This window comes from Nerophis ophidion, linkage group LG02 (assembly GCF_033978795.1).
Source record: "Nerophis ophidion isolate RoL-2023_Sa linkage group LG02, RoL_Noph_v1.0, whole genome shotgun sequence".
NCBI lineage: Eukaryota > Metazoa > Chordata > Actinopteri > Syngnathiformes > Syngnathidae > Nerophis > Nerophis ophidion.
The window spans coordinates 39,765,964-39,785,386 of NC_084612.1; positions in this window are offsets into that span (position 1 = coordinate 39,765,964).

A 19,423-nucleotide genomic window follows, 5' to 3' on the forward strand; every position below is an offset into this window, starting at 1 on the left:
AAATAAGGAAATAAGCATATTGCATCTAACACAACTTTGATTTTTAGCTTTATTAGGGATGGCAATAAAAAAGTGTTTGTTGTTCAGAACCGGTTCCCAGTGTATCAATTCCTTGGAATCGCTTGCCAGTTAATCTTTTGATTTTCTTAATGGTTCTTCCAGGTGGAGATAGTGTCATTACCCAAGTGCTTAGTGACGTCAGCAACATGGTGGAAGAAGTGCACCAAAGTTTGCGACATTTCATTAAAAAAGACAGCAACAGCGCAACATTTAATAGTTTCAATGTGGCTAATTCATCCAGAGATGGAGTTACGAGCAATATGCTAAAACATTCGAACATACAGACAAGGAATGTTGCCTTTTTGAACCGCGCCGATCTCGTCCCAGGCAGCAGCATTAGTCTTCTGACGTAACTACAACAGGCACTAATACCGCCTCTAATGTTAGCGCTATTACTTGTCAATGGAAATGCATGCCTTTTTATTTAGAAGAGCATGAGGAGATATATAGTCTGACTGGTTTGAAGGTGGACAGTAAACTGCAGCAAGGAAGAGTACCACTCGGCCAAGAACGTCAAATGTCACCGAGAAGTGAGTAAGTTTGTGGTCAAAAGCTAACAAGACTTTGCCACAAAGACGTTCCCTCGGTAGGTGAATGTCAAATTTTAGTCTGGGGAAAGGTGGATGTTTTCCTGCAACCACATTTTCTCTCAAACATTATATTATACAGGAAGAACTCATAATATTTAAATTTTGTGTAAAATCCCATTCATGTCAGCAAGTCAACTTCAAATGTGAAACTAATATGGGATACATGCAAAGTGACATATGTCAAGCCTTTATTTAATACACCAGTTTCCATATGATTTGGGAAATTGTGTTAGATGTAAATATAAACCGAATGATTCATTTTCTATCGATCATTCCCTTTGGGGTTGTCGGGGGCGCCGGTGCCTATCTCAGCTACAATCGGGCAGAAGGCGGGGTGCACCCTGGATAATTCGCCATCTCATCGCAGGGCCAACACAGATAGACAGACAACATTCACACTCACATTCACACACTAGGGCCAATTTAGTGTTGCCAATCAACCTATCCCCAGGTGCATGTTTTTGGAGGTGGGAGGAAGCCGGAGTACCCGGAGGGAACCCACGCAGTCACGGGGAAAACATGCAAACTCCACACAGAAAGATCCCGAGCCCGGGATTGAACCCTGACTACTCAGGACCTTTGCATTGTGAGGCAGACGCACTAACCCCTCTTCCACCGTAAAACCCTGTCTTTTAAGCATAGGATGAATAACTACTACTATGCAAAAGGAACAGCACCAGAGGAGATTGATAAGTAAATAATATTTAGCACGGATGGCCCTAAAATTACAAACAGCTTCTTCATGAGTTTCCCAGGAAGTGATCTATGTATTATGATGTATCATTCTTTGAGAAATGCTATGTGTAAAGGAATTGTTCAGCCTGGTGCAGGTTAGTTGTAGTTTAACTGACTCTTTACCCGGGCTAAAAGGCTCTCTAGTTGCCTATGTCCGAGCCTGCTCTAATGTAACTTGTCAAGTGAGACTCAAACAGTAATCTATGTTCTTAGGAAGAGTGATAGCGCCTTCTCGGTCAGGGTAATGATTGTCCATTCTCAGCAGTCCCGGTTTTCCCCAGAAAGAGGGCCATTTCTCTATAAAGTTATATCCCTGTTCTCTGCAAAAGTTAGCAAGCCACCTGTTAAGCGCAACTATTCTGCTATATCGCTCACCATCGCTAATCATGTATGTGTGCCATGCCTTATATAGTGCAGTTTTAAACGTCACACACATTTATGTACTTTTCTTTGATTTTCTCACAGAATACAATCTACTTGTAAATGACTGCCATTTTCATAATGAACAACTCTTCAATGCATTGTCGAAAGTATTCGATGCGTTTGAGCTCTGATGTCAGCATTGGAGCTATTTCAGTTAGAAAGAAGTGTCTCCAAGATGGTTTGGCCTTTGGAGACACCCTTGCATTGTCTCAGTCTTCTTTGTGGAAGCTGTCACAAATATGGGTCAAAAAAGTACAAATAACATTCAGATGGTCGCTAGGCTATCGGCAGAGCGATGCTCCAAAGAATGACAGGTTCAACAAAACGGCGTCTTGTTTTTCATCCTGGCCTATTGTCTTTCCACATGAAGTCCAAACTGGGTCTTTTCAGCCTTGCCAGGATTGTGTCAGGTCTATTCGGGCTCAGTCCAGTCCGAGCAGCAGGCTTGGCCTTTTCAAAATACCACGCTGAGTCTGATTCACTCTTTTATTTCATTACATGAAGCGTTTCTTGGATGCATTGTGTCCAATGTCTATTGGCCAAGAACATAAAACATGACGTTATGGTAGCTTTTGTTGAGTCAAAGTGCATTGTTTTTGTCCAATACACAAAATAATGCAGTTTTGTTTCCCACAGCCAAACATTTTAAGCATTTGTACATTAAAAAAAATGAAGAATGCGTGCTTAAAAAAAATATATTTTCCTGCAGATCCGTCTTATGTCTGGATGCTATCCTTTGTCCAGGTCTTCACTAAAATCTTCAATGGTCTTACACCAATACACCAACTTTTGTGAAAATTGTTTTTGCAGAATCGCGTTCACAAAAAATGGAACAAAATAATACAACCATCCATCAGCACACTAGCACATTGCTCTGTATTTTAAACTACGATTCAGAATATAGAACATTTTGTCATCAATTTTCCAGATTTATTATTTTTTAAAGGTTTTTGCATCATTTAATTATGTTGTTACAGGTAGTTTATTTAATTATTGTTAGAAGACCCTTAAAACAATAAATGATAAGAGAATATAACTTCCATTATTATGACAACACTAAATTGGCACTAATGTATGAATGTGAGTGTGAATGTTGTCTGTCTATCTGTGTTTGCCCTGCGATGAGGTGGCGATTTGTCCAGGGTGTGCACTGCCTTCCGCCCAAATGCAGGATGGATGGTTGGATATTATGCATCTTTATTCCCATTTACAACATAATTTAATGGGTTATTGCCAAGCATTTATGTGATGAATTTGTTATCTCTTCCTCCATGTAATTTTTGTTTTTAAGAGAAAACTACAGCAGTGATTCTCATAATGTCAAAGTATCACTTAATTAAAAATTTAGACACAGTGTTACTGTTTACAAAGTGTGTAATGTTACCGTGACCAAAGATATTAAATATAATTGTTAAATATTACCTCTGCCTTGTTTTTCATGAATACATAGGCCTGCTACACTACTGTATTTTAATATTAGTCATTATGGTGTTACTTGGAGAGCCAAATGTTTTCTGAGGTTGTACTTAGTGAAACACGTTGGAGAACGACTGCTCTACTGCATACAAAAATACAAAAAATTTTGAGCGTTCATGTGTGTGCATGTCTGTGCGTGTGCTTTTGTGTGTGTGTGTGTGTGTGTGTGTGTGTGTGTGTGTGCGTGTATGTGTGTTTATGTGTGTGTGGGTTGCAACATGTCCATGCGTTAAACATGCTATTTAATAAAGTTTTGATTGATTGACTTATATATTGTTCCCATTGGAATACCAATCTGCCATCTTGTCTTAAGCCTAATTTACATCTCATATGCCCCAATTCACATGTTTAGCCAATACAGATAATAGCTGACATTTCATCGATGACATAAAATGAAATAACAGAGAAAATGACCATGAGTGTCAACAGTGTGTAGCAGCAATATTGGACATGGACTTAACAAAATCATTTACTACAGAATAATACAATACCATTCGAACAGTACATCATCCGACAGTTGGTCTTGAACTGGCCAAGACAATATTATGTATCTCATTGTGTGAATCACAACAAATGTTTATTCATAAGCACTTTATAGCTTATTTATGTATGTGTTACAGATTAAGCATGTGTTAGACAAACAAATATGTTAGAAATTGCTATTGGGGATGAATTCTTCCTACCCTTTGCATACATGTTAAAATGTAAAACTGTACATATGTGATGTACCACAATGTAACTGCATGCATGTTCAAAATGAACTAATACTACAACCATAATGAATATGGCTTAGATTGGATGTACCCTACCTACATAGATAATAGTAAAATTAAATAGTTTTTTTTTTCAAATAAATAATTGTTTTGGTAATAATTATAATTGGATATCATACAACTCACATCCCAATCATATTTGAAAAATATTTAAAAAAGTCAAATACTTTCCAAAATTACTTCAGTGTAAGTTTCTAGATCAGATAAAACGTCATGAGGGCCAGCTGAATAAATATCCAAATATGAAAAAAAAAAGAAAAAGCAAATACAGTGGAACATCTACATCCATCCATCCATTTTCTACCGCTTATACCCTTTTGGGGTCGCGGGGGGCGCTGGCGCCTATCTCAGCTACAATCGGGCGGAAGGCGGGGCACACCCTGGACAAGTCGCCATCTCATCGCAGGGCCAACACAGATAGACGGACCACATTCACACTCACATTCACACACTAGGGCCGAAGACACCATCGCTATTGTAATCCATAGACTCTTGGAACATCTTGAGCTTAAAGGCCTACTGAAACCCACTACTACCGACCACGCAGTCTGATAGTTTATATATCAATGATGAAATATTAACATTGCAACACATGCCCATACGGCCAGTTTAGTTTACTAAATTACAATTTTAAATTTCCCGCAGAGTTTCCCGTTGAAAACGTCGCGGAATGATGACGCGTATGTTGACGCATGTTTGTGACGTTATTGGTTGGAGGGGACATTTTAGCCAAGCACCACTCAGGGCTAAAAGTCGTCTCTTTTCATCGCATAATCATACAGTATTTTGGACATCTGTGTTGCTGGATCTTTTGCAATTTGTTCAATTAATAATGGAGACTATAAATAAATAAATAAATGGGTTGTACTTGTATAGCGCTTTTCTACCTTCAAGGTACTCAAAGCGCTTTGACACTACTTCCACATTTACCCATTCACACACACATTCACACACTGATGGAGGGAGCTGCCATGCAAGGCGCCAACCAGCACCCATCAGGAGCAAGGGTGAAGTGTCTTGCTCAGGACAATGCTGTTGGTGGAAAGCGGTGTACTGCAGCTGCCTTTAGCAACCGAAACACAGTGGGTGTTTCTTTGTTTGTTGTGAAGATTTAGCGAACATGTTTCTCTACCACACGTCAACGAGCAAGTTTTTGAATGGGAAAATGGTGATATTAAGTCGGCTCTTACCGAAGACTTGAGCGGATTATGCGACATCCTCCTCCAGCTGTCCAAAAGGCAGCTGTGATCTTGGCTCCTCCATTGGCTTCTCTCAGAGACACTGGCGGTCACCGCAGCCCTCCGACTTTCAGGTATGACTTTATAATCTCACTAAAACACTATTAACACAATAAGCACAGAAGGGATTTTCCAGAATTATCCTCATAAATGTGTCTAATAACATCTGAATCGCTCCCATTGCCGTCGCCTGGAGCTGTCGCGTTTTCTTCTTTTTTTTGTGTGTTTCACTCTAACTTTCCTCATCCACGAATCTTTCATCCTCATTCAAATTAATGGGGAAATCGTTGCTTTCTCAGTCCGAATCGCTATAGCTGCTGGTGGCTATAATTATAAACAATGTGAGGATGTGAGGAGCCCTACAACCCATGACGTCGATCACGAAGCGCTACACCGAGCTCCTGTCCCCTTAGGTGCATTGTTTATATTGTTTTTATATAGTTTATTACTAGCCCAAACAGCAACCTGCTGGGTAAAGGTACAGCCGAAACAATTTGTTGGAGATTGGATTGCAGTCTGAGCAGGCTATTTCGGTGGATTTTGAAGGCCGACACAACATCCCGGAGGAGCTAGCGAGTAGCTCTGGAGCACCGTGGCTACAGTTCTCGTCAAGGCGGAGGCGAAGACTCCGTGGCCGAAGGGGAAGCTTGTTAACCCGACTAAGCAGAACCCAAACAGACCAGCGATACCAAGTCTATTCCTGACTAATGCGAGATCGCTCGCTCCTCAAGGTGAAGAGGATAAGATGGACGAGGTGAGGCTCCGTGTCGCACAAAACACTGTGATAGACAGCTGTGCTTTATTGTTTATAGAAACCTAGCTAAAGTCCTCAATACCAGACAATAGCATGAAGCTAACCTTATTTATGCTTTATGATATCGTCTTTGTCATGATCCACGTCTTGGATCATGGCATATTCTGGTTTTGGTTCTGTTTATCACATTCTGTCTAGTATTTGTCTTCCTCAGTTCTTTGTGGCACTTCCTGGTTTATTCCGGTTGTCCTAGCAACGCACTTGTGTCACCTGCCTTCCGTGTAATCACGTACACCTGTCTCCTGATTTATCTCCCTATATATGCCCGCTTTTGTTTGACATTCAGTCTTGGACTCTTGCTTGCTACACACAACAGCTGACGCCGCTCTTCCAACATTGTGGTAAATCTATTTTTGTATACTTGTTAACTTCTATGCTATTTTGTTTGTTTACGTCCCTAGCTTCCACGCCAGCGCCCTTCGTTCTTTCTAGCTCCCAAACTAGTTCTGTTGGTTTTTGGTTAGTGCCTTTGTGCAAGTGTTTTTGTTCTTAGTTTGTTTTATTATATAATTAAATTCTTATTCCTACCTTTACGCTGTGTTCCATCTTCGCTGCACCCACGAGAGAACAACTCGTCACCACAATGCCACCGAGACGTCACAGTCTTGACCCCAAAAGGGAATAAGCGGTAGGAAATGGATGGATGGATGGATGGATATTGTCTTGTGGCGTTTGCATTTTCTTTGACGTTTCTCAGCCACCGTATGTATCCACCATTCTTGTTTTGATGACGTGAGATGTTTGACGTCCTTATCATTAAAAGTGCTAAACTTCATATTTTCTTTTTCCTAGTATCAATAAAATTGATTAATTTCCTTTTGAAATGATTGTAGATCAATACCTGCCTTCCGGAAGGCCAACTTGCCGAGCAAAAATTGAAGTAGTTGAATTTTAGGAATATAAATTAATACAGCTATTAATTGTGACATCTCGAGAAAATAACACGGCTGTTGATATTATATTTGATTAATTTAATGATTAGGATTACTGACCAGATAAAATGTAAAACTTTGCCTTTACAATTAACAAAGGTTTTATGATTACAATAGTTTCAATCTGGGGATTATTTATATTTCCATCGTTTACTAATGGTAATAATTAAAAAAAATGTATATATATATATATATATATATATATATATATATATATATATATATATATATATATATATAAATTGGAAGTGTAGCCTCTCATAATGAATTTTGCTCAACACTACAGGTTTCAAACTACGGTCCAAAAATCAATACAAAGGCACTAAACGGGAATTTGGTATTAAGACCTGGAGAGTAAATCCAGCTCAAAGGGCACACGGTAGTCACAATTAAAACCACAACCCATCAAATGTTAGATGAAATAAACGGTTGAAGAAAATACTAAAGGATAAAATAATGTTGGCATGTTTTGAGGACGCTTAAGTTTGAGTTTAACCTTGCCGGACTTTTGGAAGGCACTGGTGAGCATCAGGCGCAGGCTTTTGGCAGCTGCACAGGGAGCCTGGTGGGTCAGCTCTTCTCAGAGAGCTCCTGCTCCACACTAATCTATTTTAAACCATCTGTGAAATGAGCAAGATTTCTTAAGTCCTTCACCTCCAAGGATTAAAACATCACTAAGGGGCTGTGGTGTTCTTACAACCTCATCGTGTGTACATGTGGTGGAGGACGCTTGGGGTGAACTTCTCTTCTTTCTCTCACACTCTGAGATACACCGAGCAGCAAATATACACTTCCAAAAATGAATAGCTATATTGTATACCGTATATATTTAAATTTAGCGGCTGGAACTCTCAATCGGTCGACTTGTCCAGGGCGTAGCCCGCCTTCAGCCCGAATGCAGCTGGGATAGGCTCCAGCACCTCTGAGAGGGACAAGTGGTAGCAAATGGCTGGAACTCTCTATAGGCAGGTTTTACTCATCCCAACATGTAGTCAGCTGTTTTAGGAAGCCATGTAATACGTCTGCCAAAACCTGTACAATGAGGTAATGAGTCAACCCTAATGAGGAAATCTGATAAATAGCAGCTGTTCTTGGGGAAATGGGGGCTGCCTGACAAATTCACAGGGTGCAGGCGCTGTAGCATTGAGCCGCTCTAAATGAGTAAAATATGCTTCCTCTCATTCCGAGGAGGATGTGTTTTTATGCACTGAACACACGTTACTGATTTATTTCCAATTTAATGTCCAAACTGGGGTCTTATCTTTTTGTCCATGCTTGAATAACCCATAAAAGTGATATTTTCATGCAGTCTGCGTTGAGCCCAGAGACGGCAATAATGTGTGATGACATGTTTGCACAATTAGATACAGTGAGGCAGGGCTGTGCCATCAGGGTGGGCAGATGATAGTGATGTGCGATGCCATTGATTTTCTTTCCGATCCGATAGAGCAGGGGTCGGGAACCTTTTTGGCTGAGAGAGCCAAGAAGCCAAATATTTGAAAATGTATTTCTGTAAGAGCCATATAAATTTTTTTTAACACTGAACACAACTAAACGCGTGCATTTTTAAGTAAGACCATTATTTCATGTCTCTTATTCTTTCTAAAAACATTGTTATTCTGAAGCTAAATGTGGAGGAGGTGTGGCCTGCGGGCCTGCAGCGAAGCAGGGTGTTGCCAGGACCGGCTTCGAAATCAGCAACAGGTGCGTAGATGGCCCAGCTGAGCCTTGTTTTCTAATCACCTGTCGCTCTGTTTATAAGCAGCAGCTAGGAGGAGAGACGGGGTCGGGGCTGGAGCCAGAGCGCGAGCGAGAACGAAAGAGAAAAAGACAAATGCTGGAAAGCAACTGAGAGACTTACTGAAAAATAAAACAATATTGTAACCCTGAAACAGGCTCTCATGTCGGTGCTTGGTGGTCTGAAGAACCCCCAGGAGGGCGCGTCCTACACTTACCAATAATAAATAACTTACTTCTTACCATTAACACAACTTCATAAAACATAAAAATGCATGAGAATGTTTTATATTTTGAACGTTATTTTTCATTACAAGTGGAATTACTCATTACTTATCGTAATAAGCAGCGTCAGCTCAGATTTATCTGAGAGCCAGATTCGTTCATCAAGAGAGCCACATCTTACCCCTGTGATAGAGTAAAATTCCGGCTGGTATTGGCAATACCAATCCAATAAAGATACTTTGTGCAAATATACCTAATGTGTCTGGTAATATATACAAAAAAATGTATTTCAAGTTTGCTCTTTAGGAATCTATCAGGACGTGGGCTTTGGTGTGATTTGTTTTCCCGGGGTGCAAAGCGACTGGACATGGCGTGAAGGTAAAAACATGATTTTAATCTTAACTTGAAAAAAAGAAACAAACGAAAGGCGCTCTCAGCAGAGGTTCAAAACTTGGCTAAGGAAACAAAACTGCCACAAGGGCAAAACTATGGACATAAAACAAAACTTGCAAACTATGGTATGAATAAAGAAAACTTACTTGGAACGAGAAAAGAGCATGACAAAGAGCAGCATGGATCATCAGCATGAATAACACGGGTGGGTAGAGGTGATGTAGCCAGGCTAGATGCCTGGCAACTACAGGCTTAAAAAGTGATGAGGTGATTGACAACAGGTGCATGAGACCAAGTGAATCAGGTGCGTAACATGAGGACAGGTGAAAACTAATGAGTTGTCATGGAAACAAAGCAGGGAGTGAAAAATAAGGAACCGACAGAGTGCAAAAACCAAACAGAACATAGCCAAACTAAACATGATCACCAAGACATGACAGAATCATTTCCGAACAAAATAAAATCACAGGGCGAAACAAATGAGGGCATGGTCTTATTTATATTCAACACTATAGGTAGTGTCTCCAAATAGCCTATGATAAAAGCACACATACATTTGGTATTTTGTAATATTGAGAAACTTATTTTAATTGCAATAAATTTTCTTGAATGAGCAAATGACAGACAGGCTTAGCACAGCACAGAAATGACATGCAATCAAGGAAAACGTTTGAAAACCTTTACTGTATGACATTCTGACAATTAAATATAAAAAATGTTGTACAAATTTTGGTGTCCTTTCTTTCTTTAATAGTGAAAGCGAGTAATCACTTGTGATTAATCATTATTAAAGTCAAAAATATGATTCATTTGATTAAAAATAATACTCCTTTGACAGCTCTGGTTAAAATTTAAGTGTCATGCATTTGGGCGTGAGCGAGCATGCAGTTTTGAATGCCTGTGATTGCTGGGTTTTGGAGTCTTTTTTTCAACAGAGGGGCATTTGTGAACATGGAGAACATGCAAACTCCACACAGAAAGATCCTGAGCCCGGGATTGAACCCCAGACTACTCAGGACCTTCGTATTGTGAGACAGACGCACTAACCCCCGGCCGAATCATACCAAAGACTATAAAAATGGGTCCCATTACCTCCCTGCTTGGCACTCAGCATCAAGGGTTGGAATCGGGGGTTAAATCACTGCTCACTGCTCCCCTCACCTCTCAGGGGGGTCAAATGCAGAGGATAATCTAACTTCACCTAGTGTGTGTGTGACAATAATTGGTACTTTAAAGGGGAACATTATCACCAAACCTATGGAACCGTCAATATATACGTTGATGTTGCAGAAAAAAGACCATGTATTTTTTGAACCGATTTCCGAACTCTAAATGGGTGAATTTTGGCAAATTAAACGCCTTTCTGTTTATCGGTCTTTTAGCGATGACGTCAGAATGTGACGTCACCGAGGTAATACACCCGCCATTTTCATTTTCACATTACAAACACCGGGTCTCAGCTCTGTTATTTTCCGTTTTTTCAACTATTTTTTGGAACCCTGGAGACATCATGCCTCGTCGGTGTGTTGTCGGAGGGTGTAACAACACTAACAGGGAGGGATTCAAGTTGCACCACTGGCAAGAAATCTGCCGCCAGACCCCCATTGAATTTTCCAGAGTGTCTGCACATTTTACGGGCGATGCTAAGACAGACATAGCACAGAGATGTATGGATAACCTGCAGATGCATTTGCAACGATTAAGTCAACGAAATCACAAAGGTGAGTTTTGTTGATTTTGTTGACTTATGTGCTAATCAGACATATTTGGTCGCAGCATGACTGCCAGCCAATCGATGCTAACATGCTACGCTAATCGATGCTGACATGCTATTTACGCTAGCTGTATGTACATTTGAAACTAGATACCCACATTTAATGCAAAACAAACACTTACCAATCGACGGATTTAAGTTGCTCCTGTGTCACAAGATGCGAAAGTCCTGATCGTTTGGTCTGCACATTTTATGTTGTTTGTATTGGCAGCACTGTATGACGTCACAGGGAAATCGACAGTCGCATCGCAAATAGGGAAAATCAAGAACTTTAAAGCCTTTTTTAGGGATATTCCGGGAGGTGTTCAATTTTGAAAAAAAACTTCATAAAATTAAACAAGCCACTGGGAACTGATTTTTATTGTTTTTAACCCTTTTGAAATTGTGATAATGTTCCCCTTTAACTTTAACTTTAAACGCATCATTTGCAATTTAAAGGGAACGCATCCACGAATCAACATTCAACATCCGCAGATAGTGGAGCAAAATTTACACCAAAGTATAAGCAGTACATATTATCTACACCGGTGATTGTTAAACTTTGGTACAAAAAATCACTTGATTCATGTACAGTGTGTAATTTTCCTCTATTCGAACACATTGTTACTGTTCAAACTGCGTGTAATGTTACAGTTGCCAAAAATATTAAATATACTTGTAAAATAAAACCTCTGCCTTGTTTTTAATGAATACTTAAGTGTACTATGCTACTGAATTTTAATATTGGTCATTATGTTGGTACTTATAGAGTAGAGATTTTTCTGAGGCGGTACTTGGTGAAAAACGTTTGAGAACCACTGATGTTGACCTCAAAGAATTGTTTTGAATGTAGAATAAAATCCTCACAGGTGCCCTTTAAGAGAGCCAATACTCTGTGCGCAAGTTCAGTAGATCAGCTTTGTAAACCCTATCAAGTTTGCACATGTTCTAATGCACGCAAACCTAAGTAGATCAGGCCCTTAGTCTCCATGTTAGGATATATGTATGTTAAAAACAAGTGTATGATGGATAGCATAGTTGTTTATGACCCTGTGTTATTTTACCTCGTACTGGCTTTCGACAACAAATCAAACATTAGAAAGCGACATATTAATAAAGATGTGTCCCGTGCTCGCAATTTGAATATCCACAGCTCAGCATGTTTTTTTGTTTTGTTTTTTAAATATGAAGCGCTCACAATAATGTGAAGACAAATGCATAAACAACAGAGCGTTTTCCCCGTGTCATTAGTTAGTTTGCAATACAGGCTTGGAAAATGATCACAGGATTTATGTTGCTGAGAACAATCTGCTGCTGCTGCTGAGACATTACGCAGAGCAGTGTTAGTGACACACTCTGGCTTTCATTCCTCCTCGCAACATTACAATACTGTTCGACTAATGGAGATGTTTGTGTGCGGGGATGGACAGTCAAGCACTTGAAGAACTTTTATTTAGCATCAACATTGGCATCATTTGAGCGCCGGACTGTGTGAAGATTGGATGGTAATGAGCAAAAGGTGGCTGGGGGCCGGATAGGAATGATGGACACTTAACTCTCAAGTTGACCTCTCCCTCTCTCTCTCTCTCTCTCTCTCTCTCTCTCTCTCTCTCTCTCTCTCTCTCTATCTCTCTCTCTCTCTCTCGCACGCCCGTAAACACACACATTCCTTCCCTTTGCATTCACTACCAGGTCAGGGTCTTGTGCATAATAATCAGCTGTTGTTGAAACACAAGTTGTTCCTCTATGTAACACCTATGAGAAAAAGAAGAACATCCTGGTGAGTCCAAAATCAAATTAAAAAAATAATTCAGTGTATCACCATACTAATATACACAAACTAACTTGATTTGGACTACTTAGATAAAGTAAAGCATTCTCTAAAAAATATAAACTCAAATTAAATTATACGTTTAAAACAGGGGTCTCAGACATGCGGCCCGTGGGCCAACCGCGGCCTGCGAGACATTATTTTGCGGCGCCCACCTTAATATGAAAGTTTAATGTTCGTGTGGCCTGCGAGTTTTGTATGAACGGTGCTTGACAGCATTGTGTTATTTGGGTTCAAAATGGCTCTTTCAACGTTCTGGGTTGCCTACCCCTGCGTTAGTGGAAAAGCGGCAAATGAGTGAAAGCGACAAAGACGTAACCATGGAGACGAGGGTTTTCTTACGTGCCTGGCTGCAGTCACACCCCGACACCTGTCCGTCAGTAATAACAGTCCCCGATAACCTGGGCCAATTCACATTGTTATTTGTTTTTTTTATTGTTTAATTTGCACTTCCTCACACGGTGAACACTACATATATTTCTATATGATGCCGTATAACACTCCTGGAGCAGTCACTTTTTTGCGCTCGCTATCCCGGTACTATTATCTGCCGACCGCCGTGTTGCTGTAAGGAGGAAAAGCGGAACGACACACATTGCGGAAATAACATTATTCTCCGTGCGTAGGCTAAATATAAATATATTACACAACCCCAAATATGTATTTTCCAAAGCCTGCAGTGAAGAGAAATGTTAGTGATGAGCAAAAACAATTCCAGGAAAAGTGGGAGATGCAATATTTCTTTGTTGAGAACAGGAGCACCCCGACGTGTCTTATTTGCACAGAGAAAGTTGTGGTGCACAAGGAATACAAATTGGCCCTAGTGTGTGAATGTGAGTGTGAATGTTGTCTGTCTATCTGTGTTGGCCCTGTGATGACTGGCGACTTGTCCAGGGTGTAAGCGCCTTCCGCCCGATTGTAGCTGAGATAGGCGCCAGCGCCCCCCACGACCCCAAAAAAGGAATAAGCGGTAGAAAATGGATGGATGGAAATCTTTTCTTGCAGCCCAGCCTCACCCAGACTCTGCATCCAGTGGCCCCCAGGTAATTTTAGTTTGAGACCCCTGGTTTAAAAGAAAATGCTTTCAATTCCATCCATCCATCCATTTTTTACCGCTTATTTCCTTTGGGTTCGCGGGGGGCGCTGGTGCCTATCTCAGCTACAATCGGGCGGAAGGCTGGGTGCTTTCATTTCTGAATTGATAATAAAAATAATTTGCTGTGATTAAAATAAAGTGTTTATCATGTTCATATGGTTTTAATACTTCCATTGAATTTAGAAATAGTCATACAATGAATAAAAGTATAAAGAATGCTACAGCGAAATGATCAATTGGATTTTCTTTCAGTTTCTACTCTGCTTCTTTTGATTTCAATTTGAATTGCAATCGTAATACTTGTTTGCAACGTTAATTTTAAATCAATTTCAAATTCATAGAATTTAGGAGATATTCACTGTTAAATTTTGAGTTTTGCACACATTGTTTTCACAATGAATTTTTTGGGTGAAAAATATCATTTCTATTCGATGTTTAACTTTTACAAATGGGTTAATCAGTTATTAGATATTAATTACTTTCCAAACATGATGTGCTATTTTAAAGATTGCTAAAATGTGTAATAATAACATGTACACACACAGGAAACATTAATGTCTGTAATTTAATGTGCATAATAACTTACACGTAGATGGTTGTATGGCTAGTAACAAAAGGCTTCTGTCAAACTGTGCAGCTTAAAACAGAAGTTTGTGTTCAGCACAGCAGAAGAAAAAATGTTGACATTACAGAAGATTTTAAAATCTCTGCCATGCACGTTTTATAGCTTCAAAAGGTGGGCGTGTCCAAAGATAAAACAGCCAATGACATTGTAACTATTCTTGCAGAAACTTTAGCAGGTTAAATATGACCAAGATTGGATTTACAAAAAGGATTTACTGTAGTTACATGAACACTTGTGGCAGTTATAATCAGGTAGACCCGTGCTTATTAACCCTCAATTTAGTACATACGTTTCATCTTTCATAGTTATTACTTTGCTGCAGTCAGGTTGTAAAATGAGCCAGAAAGCAAAATAATACATATGTGTTTATATATATATACTGTATATATATATATATATATATATATATATATATACTGTATATATATATATATATATATATATATATATATATACAGTATATATATATATATATATATATATATATATATATACATATATATATATATATATACTGTATATATATATATATATATATATATATATATATATGTGTGTATATCCATCCATCTCATCCATTTTCTACCATTGATTCCCTTTGGGGTCGCGGGGGGCGCTGGTGCCTATCTCAGCTACAATCGGGCAGAAGGCGGGGTACACCCTGGACAAGTCGCCACCTCATCGCAACACAGATAGACAGACAACATTCACACTCACATTCACACACTAGGGCCAATTTAGTCTTGCCAGTCAACCTGAAGCCGGAATACCCGGAGGGAACCCACGCATTCACGGGAAGAACATGCAAATATATATATATATATATATATATATATATATATATATATATATATATATATATATATATATATATATATATATATATATATATTTATATATATATATATATATATATATATATATATATATTAAGGGCGTAGAATTGGGTAGGGACGCTAGGGACACGTCCCTACCAATATCCAACCGCTACTGTGTAGTCACTATCAATACAACCGCTGCCCGTAATGTTTAGTCAATGATTATAGCACAGAAAGGGTTAAATGCCGGTCTATGCTGGAAGTCCCGCCTCTAACCTAAATATCGCTCCCTGATTGGTTGCCACTTTCATGCTAACTTACGTGTGATTGGCTGTCCCCGCTGTCACTCCTCACTGTGGAAAAAACAGTCCCACCTATCCAGACGTTAGCTCCAAATTAGAACTGCATCTCGTCTTTTTCTCCGCTTTTTTCCAGGTGAAAGTCAATGCTCAGTCCCCTCTACCATTGTTAACCCTCCCCGGAGGTGAAAGTTAACCTTAAACATGTGAATTCAACTACTTTAGTCCGTTTTTTAACATCGTAAAAACATCAGCTGTCTTTTTCTACGGACTGCAACAGTCCGTTGTCAATGATACATGACAACAACTTCCATTCATACCAGTCATACGTGCCTGAGGCGGAGTGATAGCCTACGCTGTGATAAGGCTTTAGAATAGTTGCCGTGCTCAATATTTAAACCACGGTTAACAGCCAATCAGATCGCCGGATTTCACCTTTCCGTTTAATTTTTTTAATTTTTTTTTGTTTCATGTAACATATTTACAGTACAAAAGCAGCAATAGAAAGAAGTAGATGAAGGGAAAAATTGTGAGTGATTTAAACACAAGTTGGGGAAAAGTTTATTACAGTTCATTTATGTTTATTTACAATGTTGTATTGCATGAATGTATTTCTGATGTTGTTGATGGACAGTAGGCTATGTTAATTGACAGTATGATGCACAGTTGCACTACAGCCCTACACTAAAGAGTAAAGATGAGAACTCTTCGAAGTTGTCTCCTTTGCTTTCATTTTAGTTACTTTACCCTGTAACATCTGCATGACGTGAAATTTTGATTGCTAATGTGAAAAAAAAAAAAAAAAGTAAACTTTCAGAGTGTTGCCTTGGAGCACTTTTGTGTCCCCACCAATCTCAAAATCAAACCTACTCCCTTGATATATATATATATATATATATATATATATATATATATATATATATATATATATATATATATATATATATATATATCAGGAGTGACTTTATACCTTAGTGGTGGGCCACATACTGAAAAGTCAAAAAATGCGGACACCATTTTGAATTATTTTATTTTGTGAAGAAAAAAAATCTACAAATAAAAGGCAACAGTTTGTGTGAAAGTTGACAAAGAGTTTTATTGTTAGTTATTATTTAATGTTCGCTTTTTCTCATTACATCACTTAAATTGCTCTTTTTTGTCTCTTATGTCACAACGCTCGGTTGGTAGATTTACCGTGCCAGCAACTTGAGGGTTCCGGGTTTGATTCCCGCTTCCGCCATCCAAGTCACTGCCGTTGTGTCTTTGGGCAAGACACTTTACCCACTGGTTTAAATGTAACTTAGATATTGGGTTTCACTATGTAAAGCCCTTTGAGTCGCTAGAGAAAAGCGCTATATAAATATAATTCACTTCACTTCACAGTATTATGCTAAGGGGTTGGGGGGTTCCACACATCTGCGGCCCCCTCCAAGGTTTCTCATTGTCATCCCATTGGGTTGAGTTTTTTCTTGCCCTCATGTGGGATCTGAGCCAAGGATGTCGTTGTGGCTTGTGCAGCCCTTTGAGACACTCGTGATTAAGAGCTATATAAGTAAATATTTATTAAAGATCGATTGATTGATTATATTTGGCTGTCAAATTTAACAAGTATTCGCATGTGATTATTCACAAAAATATTGCCTTGATCATGTGTGAACGCAATTTAATCACACATACTATTTTGAGCAAATATTCCCGTTAAACTTAACCATGGATAACACCACTAGCATTTAATGCTTTGTACAATTATTACAACCTCAGCTGCACGTGTGCTGACTAAAACCAGAGGGTGGGAGCATATTACTGCAGTTTTAAAGTCGCTGCATTGGCTCCCCGTCTGCTTCAACGACGTTTTTAAAGTTCTATCACTAGTTTTTAAATGTCTTAATGGCTTTGTGCCTTCTTACCTATCTGACCTGCTCCAGACCCACGGTGAGGCGGCATTTAGCCACTCTGGCCTCAGGGCTGCAAAGACTGTTGTCATTTTTTTCAAAGGCTAAAAACATCTTTTTAGTCAGGCTTTTTACTGATCATGTTACTCTCTTACATTTTTTTGTAATTTAATGTCTTACTACTATTATTATTTCAATGTTACATTATTATTCAAATGTTTATGTATTATTTATGTATATCCATTTTTATTTTTACAAATATTTGATCATTTGTTTCATATTTTTTTATTTTTTGTTAGATGGCTGGATTTAACTGTTTTCTAGTGTGAAAAAGTGGCTTGTTTTGTTATTGTCTATAGTCGTGTGTGTGTGTGTGTGTGTGTGTGTGTGTGTGTGTGCGTGTGTGTGTGTGCGTGTGTTCTGGCAATGCTTACTTAATGGGGACATCACTCTGTTTACACAGTCACCTTTAGGGGACCTCTGACGGTATGGGGACCAAAAAACAGATCCCCTAAAGGGAAACCTTTTAAATAATAGTCAAAACCATTCTGAAGATAACTAAGTGATTTTTAAGCTTTGGCCCATAAAACATGTTTACTGGTTAGTTTGAGTTTGAGACTTTTAAACTTTTTTTTTTTATACTGTCCTCAGTAGTCACGTACAATTTTTTTGTGAATAATGCAAAATCATTTAAATTTTGTCCCCATGAACCACATTAACTGTTTTTGCCCCAGGGTCCCCAGTAAGTATGATCAGCACATAACTTCATCAATCCAGAGATTTAAAGACGTGTCTGATCCAACTGGGCAGTGGCCATTTTACCTCTTTTTATTTTTTATGCCTCCACAACCTGTAGAAAGGGTGGTCCCCACAAGTGATGATCAAAAACTTGGTCCGCATTCCAAATTGTGTGTGTGTGTGTGTGTGTGTGTGTGTGTGTGTGTGTGTGTGTGTGTGTGTGTGTGTGTGTGTGCGTGTGTGTGTGTGTGTGCTATATTTAATTTTTTGTACATCACTTTGTATTTGCCACTTGCTTGTGTATGAAAAGTGCTATATAAATAAAGTTTAATTTGATTTGGTTTAATATTTCAAGAATGTGCTGTGGGCTGTAAAACGCCACCCGGCCACACTTTGGACACGTTATCTACTATATTTATGATGCATATTACTTGACAAAATTTTTGTCCGAGGTACACAAGTTAAATACTGGTAGGCATTATGTAGAAAATAAAATATGTTCAATAGGTGCATGGACTTTGACTCCACTCACATCAAGTCGTTAGTCCAGCTGCCCCCAAACACACTGTAGTATGTGTTATGTATCATTCATACAATTTGGATAACATTGCCATGATACGAAAAGGGTAAGAATAAATAAGCTCTGCTTTTTCCTACTCACTTTTGAACGTGCCGTAATGAAACAACTGGAAATATGTGATGCATTACATCGCATCGTATGCATGTTGGAAATTAACTGAAATAAAACTGAAACTGGACATAAATTTTAAAGACATTTTTTAAATGATCCAGCTCCTATTGTAAAGTACTTTTCTTTTTAAAATGTTTAATTAGGGCCGGCAGCAGTCAGTATTAGAAAAAAAATCAACAGTAGAGGTACTTTGACAAATTCATCTATATGACTGGCAAATTTTAAATCGTACTTCAATCAGTAAGCAGATGTGGACTCAAACAATGTGGCCATTGTTTTATAAT